Consider the following 8,520-nt stretch of genomic DNA (forward strand, 5'->3'; position numbering starts at 1 on the left):
GCCTCAAACGCGTGCACTAACCGTTAAGCCAATGGCTCTGAAAAGCTGTTAACACCAGATAATCCGGTGAAAATAGTAGTACTAACACCGGATCATCCGGTGAGTACACTCTCACAAACTAGCCATTGGAATCCCACTCGAGCCTCTGTGAACATCGAACACTCCGGTGTATACTTTATCTCCATCACCGGACTACCCGGTGAGTTATCCTTAGACATCTGAGGCTTTCCTTCTTCTCTATGTAAATTACTTCAGTGTATTCATCTAGTGCATATCACTCCATCACCGAATTATCCGGTGAGTTGACTTCAGCCAACCGAGCCAATGCAACCCTCTTTAGAAATAATGCTCCAGTGTTACATAGCCTTCACCACCGGACCATCCGATGTCTTGAACTTTGTTCTGCTCTTTTGCACTGTTTATTGTCCGATGTTTATTCCATTAGCACTGGACCATCCAATGGGTTGAACCTTCGATCTTCAGTGGCTGCATCCTTCTATGGTAATAATGCTTCGATGTATTCATTCTTCTGATCACCGGACTATCTGGTGAGACATATTCTTCAGCACAGCACATTCTCTGGAAGAATTGCTCTGGTGAGCACTTTGCTCAGACAGCAAACTTTCCGGTGAGGTCTTCAGGCCTCTCTCGCTTTTGACAAATATGCTCTGATGAGTTCAAAACCCAGAGCACCGGATCATCCGGTGAGGCAAATCTTCTTGAGACTTCTCCAATTTAGTTCCACTTTGTCCCGACTACGGTGACTTCTTCATGTATTATATTTATAAGACCTACTAATATATATTCTTGACAAACAGGTTAGTCCCATTGACTATATTATTATTAATCAACAAAATCACAATTATAACCTAATAGGACCATTTTCGCTACAACATAATTCTTTCTCCATTAAGATGGCGCATTATATTACGTAATTCTTTCTTTGTGAATATAATACACGTGTTGTGAAGCTAAATAATTTTTTATACACATTATTTTATTTTTAGATACATGACTTTCATACAATATATTAGATGTAAAATACATCTATGTACGTATATAAAAATTGTACTTGTGTGTAATACGTACATAATGACTAGTGGTCATAAAGAAAGTCTAGCCATTTCTGTAAGTGGAGGCAATCCTCAAAAAAGTATGTGGGAATAGAACCTTATGCTCTTCTTCGTTCCATTTACACATGCTCCGACAAAAGTAGATTATATTCCTCCTATGTATGGACAGTGGGGGAACAAAATCCAAGGTTTCTCCACTGTTCGAACTGTAGTTGAGTACAACTGTTAGCAAAAGTATGCCCACACTAAGAGGACAATGCAATGCTTGTGGTGGTATATGTAGAATTGTAGCTTAATTTATCAGGTAGCTGGGGTTCCTAAATATCGGAATATTTACCAAGACAACTCGAACGAACGCGTCCGCTTTTAGGGAATTAAAAATTAACTATCACCTTAAATGACATAATTTTATAATAATAAGTAGTATTAGTTGGCCACCTACCTGCAATATCCTATTTTACCTACCAGTATTGAATGTATTCTCTTTTACTTCTCAACCAAAAAATTACACAACAACTTTAAAAGTTGACAAAATATATTCATAAAAGTACTTAAATTTAATACATGAAATTTACGCTATAAAATTTTTCATAAAATACTCCAATACCATTATACTTTTTCGTAAAATGTTGCGAACATATAATTAGGAAAATAACAGCATATATTTGATGTATATATTTTGAAGAATTTGCTTATGTTCGAAACGACAACCAAACAAGAACTGAGGTCCTAGTCGCTAGTTGTCTTTTTTTAAAAAGAAATCAAGTGGAGAAGTATCCTAGTTTACATGTGATGAGGTATTGACAACAGTTGATGTGTCTTAAACTTAGTGAACATATATTTATGGATGCTTGTTTTTGTTCATGTCTAACTTAAGTTGGTAGTGTTTAAAATTGGTGAATCCTTTTCTGTACACAGAAAAATTACACACACCGGAAGTTCCGTGTGAACATCGGATGTTTCAGTTTTCACCAAAAGTTCCGATGTGGCTAGTGTATACTCGCATGACTATTTCTTGCAGAGAGTAATTTTTCGGGCGAAAATAGAGATCAATGCACCAGACGGTCAAGTGAATGTGGTGCATACACCGGAGGGTCTCACCGGAGCATTGTCAGTGCTGAAGCAAAAATGAAAGCAAACACTGGATGGTCCGATGATGGACTTTAAGAGCGTTAGAGTATTTTATGCAAAGAGGATATTTTTGGTGCCAAGTTTGATTATGTATGCCAGATAGTCTGGTGCTGAGATTATGAACACCGAAGAATGCACCAAACCTTTTGTTGCAGAGAGGTTGCAAAAGGATGGTTCGATAGATTGGCACACATCGGATTATCCGGTGATGGACATGAGATCACCAGAAGCTTTCACTCGACCTTTTCTTGCAGAGAGAAAAGTTTTTCTAGACTAGATAGTGTTACACTCACCGAATGATCTGGTGTTCAGGAGCAGAGCACACCGGAACATCCAGTGTTCACATTTTCTGCAGGATGTGCTATGAGTTGAATTTTTTAATTTTTTGCTAACCTAGAAATGTTGTGGAGTATAGAGAAATATGTTTGCTTGTTTCAAGGTGTGCAGGTGACTGATGGAACTCGGCGATCGATTGCGGGTGATCAGGGCTAAGCGGGTGCTTGGTGCCGGATGATCAAGAAGGGACGGGCGGAGTTAAGGGTGATCCTAGTTGTACACATAAAGATCAAGTAAAACAAAAAAAGGAGGATGATGATAGCATGTTGACAAAGTCTAGCAAATGGGATGCCGGTGCAAGTGACAAGACGACCTGAGAGATTGAGAGCAAGAGAGACTTGCGGTAGTTAAGATCGCAAGACAGAGGACATGTGTCATCATCGGAGCGCTTGCTTCAGATGGAAGCAAGTGGCGGCTAGTCACGCTTTGAGAAGTGTGCTAGGGTTTTATGGTTTGGCCTAATAATCGTGGGAGGACTGGAGGAGTACGTGGCACCATCGTGAAGCTTGCGTCGAGGCAAAGCTAAGTCGTAAAGGCACCGCGGCCGTCCGATCAATGGAGAAGAAAATGGACTAAAATACCCTCAGTTATAGGAAGAAGTGTACTACAAAAGAGGGGTATTTTGGGAAAAAGCTAAGAAATTTGGGGTTCATGTTTTCTAGGTCTATAAATACAGAGATAGAATTATGAGAGAGGGTGAAACAACCACTTAAGCCTATTATGCCACTCATTTGAGAGCCTAGTGCTAGGGTTTTAGAGGATATAAAGAGGAGTGCTTAGCCTATTATTAGGATAGAGTTTTGTAAGGAAAAATCTTTGTAATCTACCTAAAAATAGGGCTGACCTCTGTTGCAATGAAGTTTATTTTTCTTCATGTTATTGTACTCACCTCTTTCCAGTTTCCCTCTATTAGTTCCCTTGCAAGTTTGCAATTCTTTAGGTTTCAGATTTGATTTTCGTTTTGGTTTTTAGGCTGGATTTTAGTAACTTGTGAGGTTATTCTTCTTGTTGCTAGAGGCATAAAATTTACATACACATGATTATGTGATAGGGTCTTAAATTCTCTTGCCTCTAGACAATCAACTTGGAGAGTTTCATTGCTCGATGATTATCTTTTCTTGTTTCATTGTTAGTTGTGATTTTTTTAGTATTAAGACACATTGATTGATTTTAAATAGAACCTATGGTTCATATACTATCCGTGGAGTCGTGTTGCCTCGATTTTTTCTTGTTAAAACTTATATCAACTTTTGCTTTTGCTTGAGTTTTGAGGTGCATTGGGTGATCCAAATAGGGGAAGGCCATCGATTTCTCAAGAAATTTGTTGATGCGCCTATTCAAGCTCCTCTAGAAGCCAATCTCGTTTCTATAATTGGTATCAGAACTGATTTGATCACTTGTTGACCTTAACCGGTTTTGTGATCTGCAGGCGACATGGAGAGAATTGGGAAGATTCCCTTGTTTGATGGTCGTGATTTTTGGTACTAGAAGGTGTGTATGGGAAGTGCAATATGGGAAGTAGTATTCCAACTACGAGATCCCTGCTGCTCGCACGACTTAGGTTCAAATCGAACAGTATGAGACCAACAACAAGGCCAAAAATATTTTATTCACTAGCCTGAGTTGGAACGAGTTTGACAGGGTCCATCACTTTCGTACTACCCGGAAGATTTGGAATACTTTGAGTATCTTTCATGAAGGCATTAATCAGATTAAGGCTAGACGATAAAGCACATACAACCAATAATACCAAATATTTGTGCAAGGTCCCGTAGAGTCTTTAGATGCAATGTTTGCTCACTTTGATGAGATTATTAGCAATCTTCGATCAACTGGTGTTTTGTCCTATTCTGATCATGAGAGAGCGATCAAGATTCTCTATGCTTTTAACCGTAGCATATGAGAAGCGAAGATCTTGAGTATTGAAGAGTCTCCAAGTTACAATATGTTGACTTGTGATAAGCTCTTCAACAAGCTCAAATCCAATGAGATAGCCAAGGTGGCTTGGATCGGTCTCAGAAATCCCCTATCTTAGAACATGGCATTGGTTTCTGGACCTAGTGGTGGCAATCAGTCTGCAGCTGACTTTTCTTATGCTAACACTTTATCGAGTGGATTTGCTTAATCTTCCTTGGTTTCTATCACAGATGGTGGCCAAGGTGGCTTCTAGGGTCTTTGTGACAGCTCTCGTCGACATCGACACTTCTTCCAGTGATGAGGGGAGCTCGGAGGAGGATGAACCACAAGCAAAGAATAAGAAGAAGATCAAGGACTTCACTGGCCTCTACTTCATGGTGGTCGACAACAACAACGACAGTGGCCCTGAGATGGATCCTTCTGAGGTATTGCCTACCTACGACTAGCTTTCCATCCAAGTCGATACCTTAAATGATGCTCTCGTTAGCCAGGATATGTTGCTTAAGAAAGTTGTGTGTGAGTTGAAGAATCTTAGACCTAAGTATGAGTCTATCTCTACTGAACTTGCATTGCTTAGGTCTAGGCCTGATGTTGAGGAGTGTGAGAGTTGCCTGATTCTCATGGCTAAACTTGCCGAGCTTTATAACATGCATGCTCAAGTCGCCTGTCAGCTTGAGAGTGCTGAGAAGAAGTTCCTTGAGGAGGATTCTAGGTCTACTCTCCTAGGTGCTTGTAAGAATTGCCCTTTACTTGCAAAAGATGTTGAACTGGAAGACAAGTGCCTGAAGGAGCTAGAGTCTAGATTGGAGAGTGCTGGGAGTTCTAAGGATGTGCAGCCAAATTATTCCATCTGCACAATCTTTCAGGATAAACTCAGCTGGGTTAGAGAGCAAGTTTAAAAGCTTTTAACTGAGAATGAGTACCTCCTTTCTTTGGTGGAGAAGTGCTCAGAGGGCTAAGGGAAAATGAATTTGATCTTGACCAAGACCAAGATGTGTGCTGACAAGACAGATTTAGCTCTTGGGTTGGGTTTTGAGAGGGTGGCTTACAGTGGGGAGAATAAGACTGTGTTCACCACACCTACTATCATAGAAGCTGAGAAGTCCAAAATTAATACCACAACACAACCCATCAAGAAACCCATTTCTCAACCCACAAATAAGAAACCCGTACTACAACCCAAGAGAGCACCACATCCTAAGATGAGAGAGCACCGACTGACCGGCAGTCGAGTTCCCGAAAGACGGTACCACTGCACCTACTGCCAGAGAGAGAGAGAGAGAGAGAGAGAGAGAGAGAGTAACTTGGTTGGGTTTTGCTTTCACCGTAGGAGAAATGAGCAGTGTGAGTGGGAGTAGAGCATCCGGGATATGTACCACCCCTCTATTGGTGTACATAAGCCTTTTCCTCGCTTCCACTCATGAGTCCCTAGCGCTTTTCAGTCTTCCTAGAGGTGTTGCCCAGCATGGATTTTGCCATGACTCATATGGTTTTGGTCGACGTGTAAGAGGTTTTGAGTCTCAGCAGTTTGGTGGACCATGTTTTCCTCATCGTAGTACTCACCCTAAGCATACTAGACATGTTTTACTTGCACCTACTTTTACTACTTTAGGGTGGATGACCCAGTACTGTATTCCCAAGAGATTTTCAACTAACTCCAGTACTGAGTCATCAACCTATTATTCTTCTCATATGTAAGTGGCAGGCGTAGGCCTAGAGAACAAGTGGCTTATTGACTCCGGTTGTTCGTGCCACATGACTAGAGATTCATCATAGTTCTCCAGCCTCACCCCCATGAAGCAACACGAGTACATCACATTCGGGGATGATTGGAAAGGACGAGTGAAAGCCAAAGGTATGGTAAAGGTGAATGAGAGTTTCATTCTCAAGCATGTAGCTTTGGCAGAGCATCTAGGATACAACCTTCTCTCTGTATCTCGGTTGTTGGATGAGGACTTGGAAGTGCATTTCAAACGCGATACTTCTCGAGTTCTCGATTCTTCTGGCGCTTTGATTTACAAGATTTCTCAAGTTAGGAGAGTCTTTGGATCTGATTTTTCTGAGCCTCTTGGTTCTTCTCATTGATTGATTACTCAACCTTCTTCTGAGCTTTGGATGTGGTATGGGAAACTATGGCATATGACCTTTGATTTACTTACTCGTTTGAGTGCACTAGGCTTGATCCGAGGATTGTCCAAGGTCAAGTTTGAGAAGAATCTTGTTTGTGCTCCTTGTCGGTAAGGCAAGATAGTTGCTGCCTCCCACCCACTAGTTAATCTGGTGATGACTGAATGACCAGGAGAACTTCTCCATATGAACATTGTTGTTCCTTCTCAAGTTCGTTCGGCAGGTGGGAAATGGTATGTTCTTGTCATTATTGATGATTTCTCTCACTAGTCTTGGGTCTTCTTTCTTGTGAGCAAGGATAAAGTGTTCTCACACTTTCAGAGCTTAGCTTTTATATTGTTTAAAAAACTTTCGGATGCATTGAAAGCAATCGCAGTGATAATGGCACCGAGTTCAAGAACTATCTATTTGATACTTTCTATCTTGAGCATGGCATTGAGCATTAGTTTTCTGCCCCGTGCATTCCTCAGCAGAATGGCATGGTTGAGAGAAAGAACGGGACTATGGTTGAGATGGCTAGGACGATGCTCGATGAGTATAGGACTCCTAGAAAATTTTGGGCTGAGACCATTAGCACAGCGTGCTACATCTCAAATCGGATTTTCTTGCTCTCAATCTTGAATTCGACTTCCTATGAGTTGCACTTTGGGAGGAAGCCCAAGGTTTCGCATTTGAGAGTTTTTGGTGTCGGTGCTTACTCCTAAAGCGTGGCAATCTTGATAAGTTCGAGTCACGATCTTCCGATGGTATTTTCTTAGGGTATTCTCTTCATAGTCATGCTTACAAGGTTTACAATCTTGATACTAACAACATCATGAAATCATGTGATGTGACTTTTGATGAGTCAACCCCTTATGCTAGTAGTTCTGTTTTTGAGTGTGCAGGTGATCAGGAGATGAGCAAGAGCATTTTTGTAGATTGTGACCTTCCAACTCTTTGTGATGACGAGGATGATCCACTACTTCCCTCTACCACACCTGCTCTAGAGTTGGCTCCTTCTTCTTCCACTCCAGCAGAGGGTCTTGTAGCCTCTACATCCACTTCAGTTGATTTTGACCCTACACCGGCAATGTTTGAGGGGGAGGTACACTCACAGTGTGAGGCCCCTCAACACATTCAGCAGCGACATCCTCCACGGATGATGATCGGTGACATTAATGAGAGGGTAACGAGGTCTAAATCTGCTTCTCATGCTTATTTTACTGATTCTACATTTGTTTCTTCTTTTGAGCCCTATGATGTTGGACATGCTTTATCGGATACAAGTTGGGTCAATACCATGCATGAAGAGCTACAAAATTTTGAGAGAAACCAAGTTTGGGTCCTTGTAGAGCTAACCCCTAATGTTCACACCATAGGCACAAAATTGGTTTTTGAAATCAAACTGGGAGAGGATGGGTCTGTAGTGAGAAATAAGGTTAGACTAGTGGCTCAGGGTTTCACTCAGGTAGAGATGATAGACTTTGGAGAGACCTTGGCACTGGTGGCTCGACTAGAAGCCATTCGGATCCTCCTTGCATTTGTGGCATCCCGAGATTTCAAGTTGTACCAAATAGATGTCAAAAGTGCTTTTTTTCATGATTTCATTCATGAAGAGGTCTATGTTAGGCAACCCTAAGACTTAGAGCACCCCAAATACCTGCATAGAGTTTACAAGATTAGAAAGGTTTTTTATAGGCTTAAGCAGGCACTTAGAGCTTAGTATGATAGGCTTAGGTCTTTCTTGCTAGAGCATGGGTATGTGATGGGGTCAGCTGATAAAACTTTATTCACTCTCAGACGTGGTAATAATTTCTTACTTGTTCAGATATATGTGGATGATATCATTTTTAGTAACTCTTCTCATGCACTTGTGACCAATTTTATAGAAACTATGAGCAGGGAGTTCGAGATGTCGATGATGGGCAAGCTCAACTTGTTCCTTGAGCTGTAAATC

The sequence above is a fragment of the Phragmites australis genome, chromosome 10 (genome assembly GCF_958298935.1).
Source record: "Phragmites australis chromosome 10, lpPhrAust1.1, whole genome shotgun sequence".
Taxonomy (NCBI): Eukaryota; Viridiplantae; Streptophyta; class Magnoliopsida; order Poales; family Poaceae; genus Phragmites; species Phragmites australis.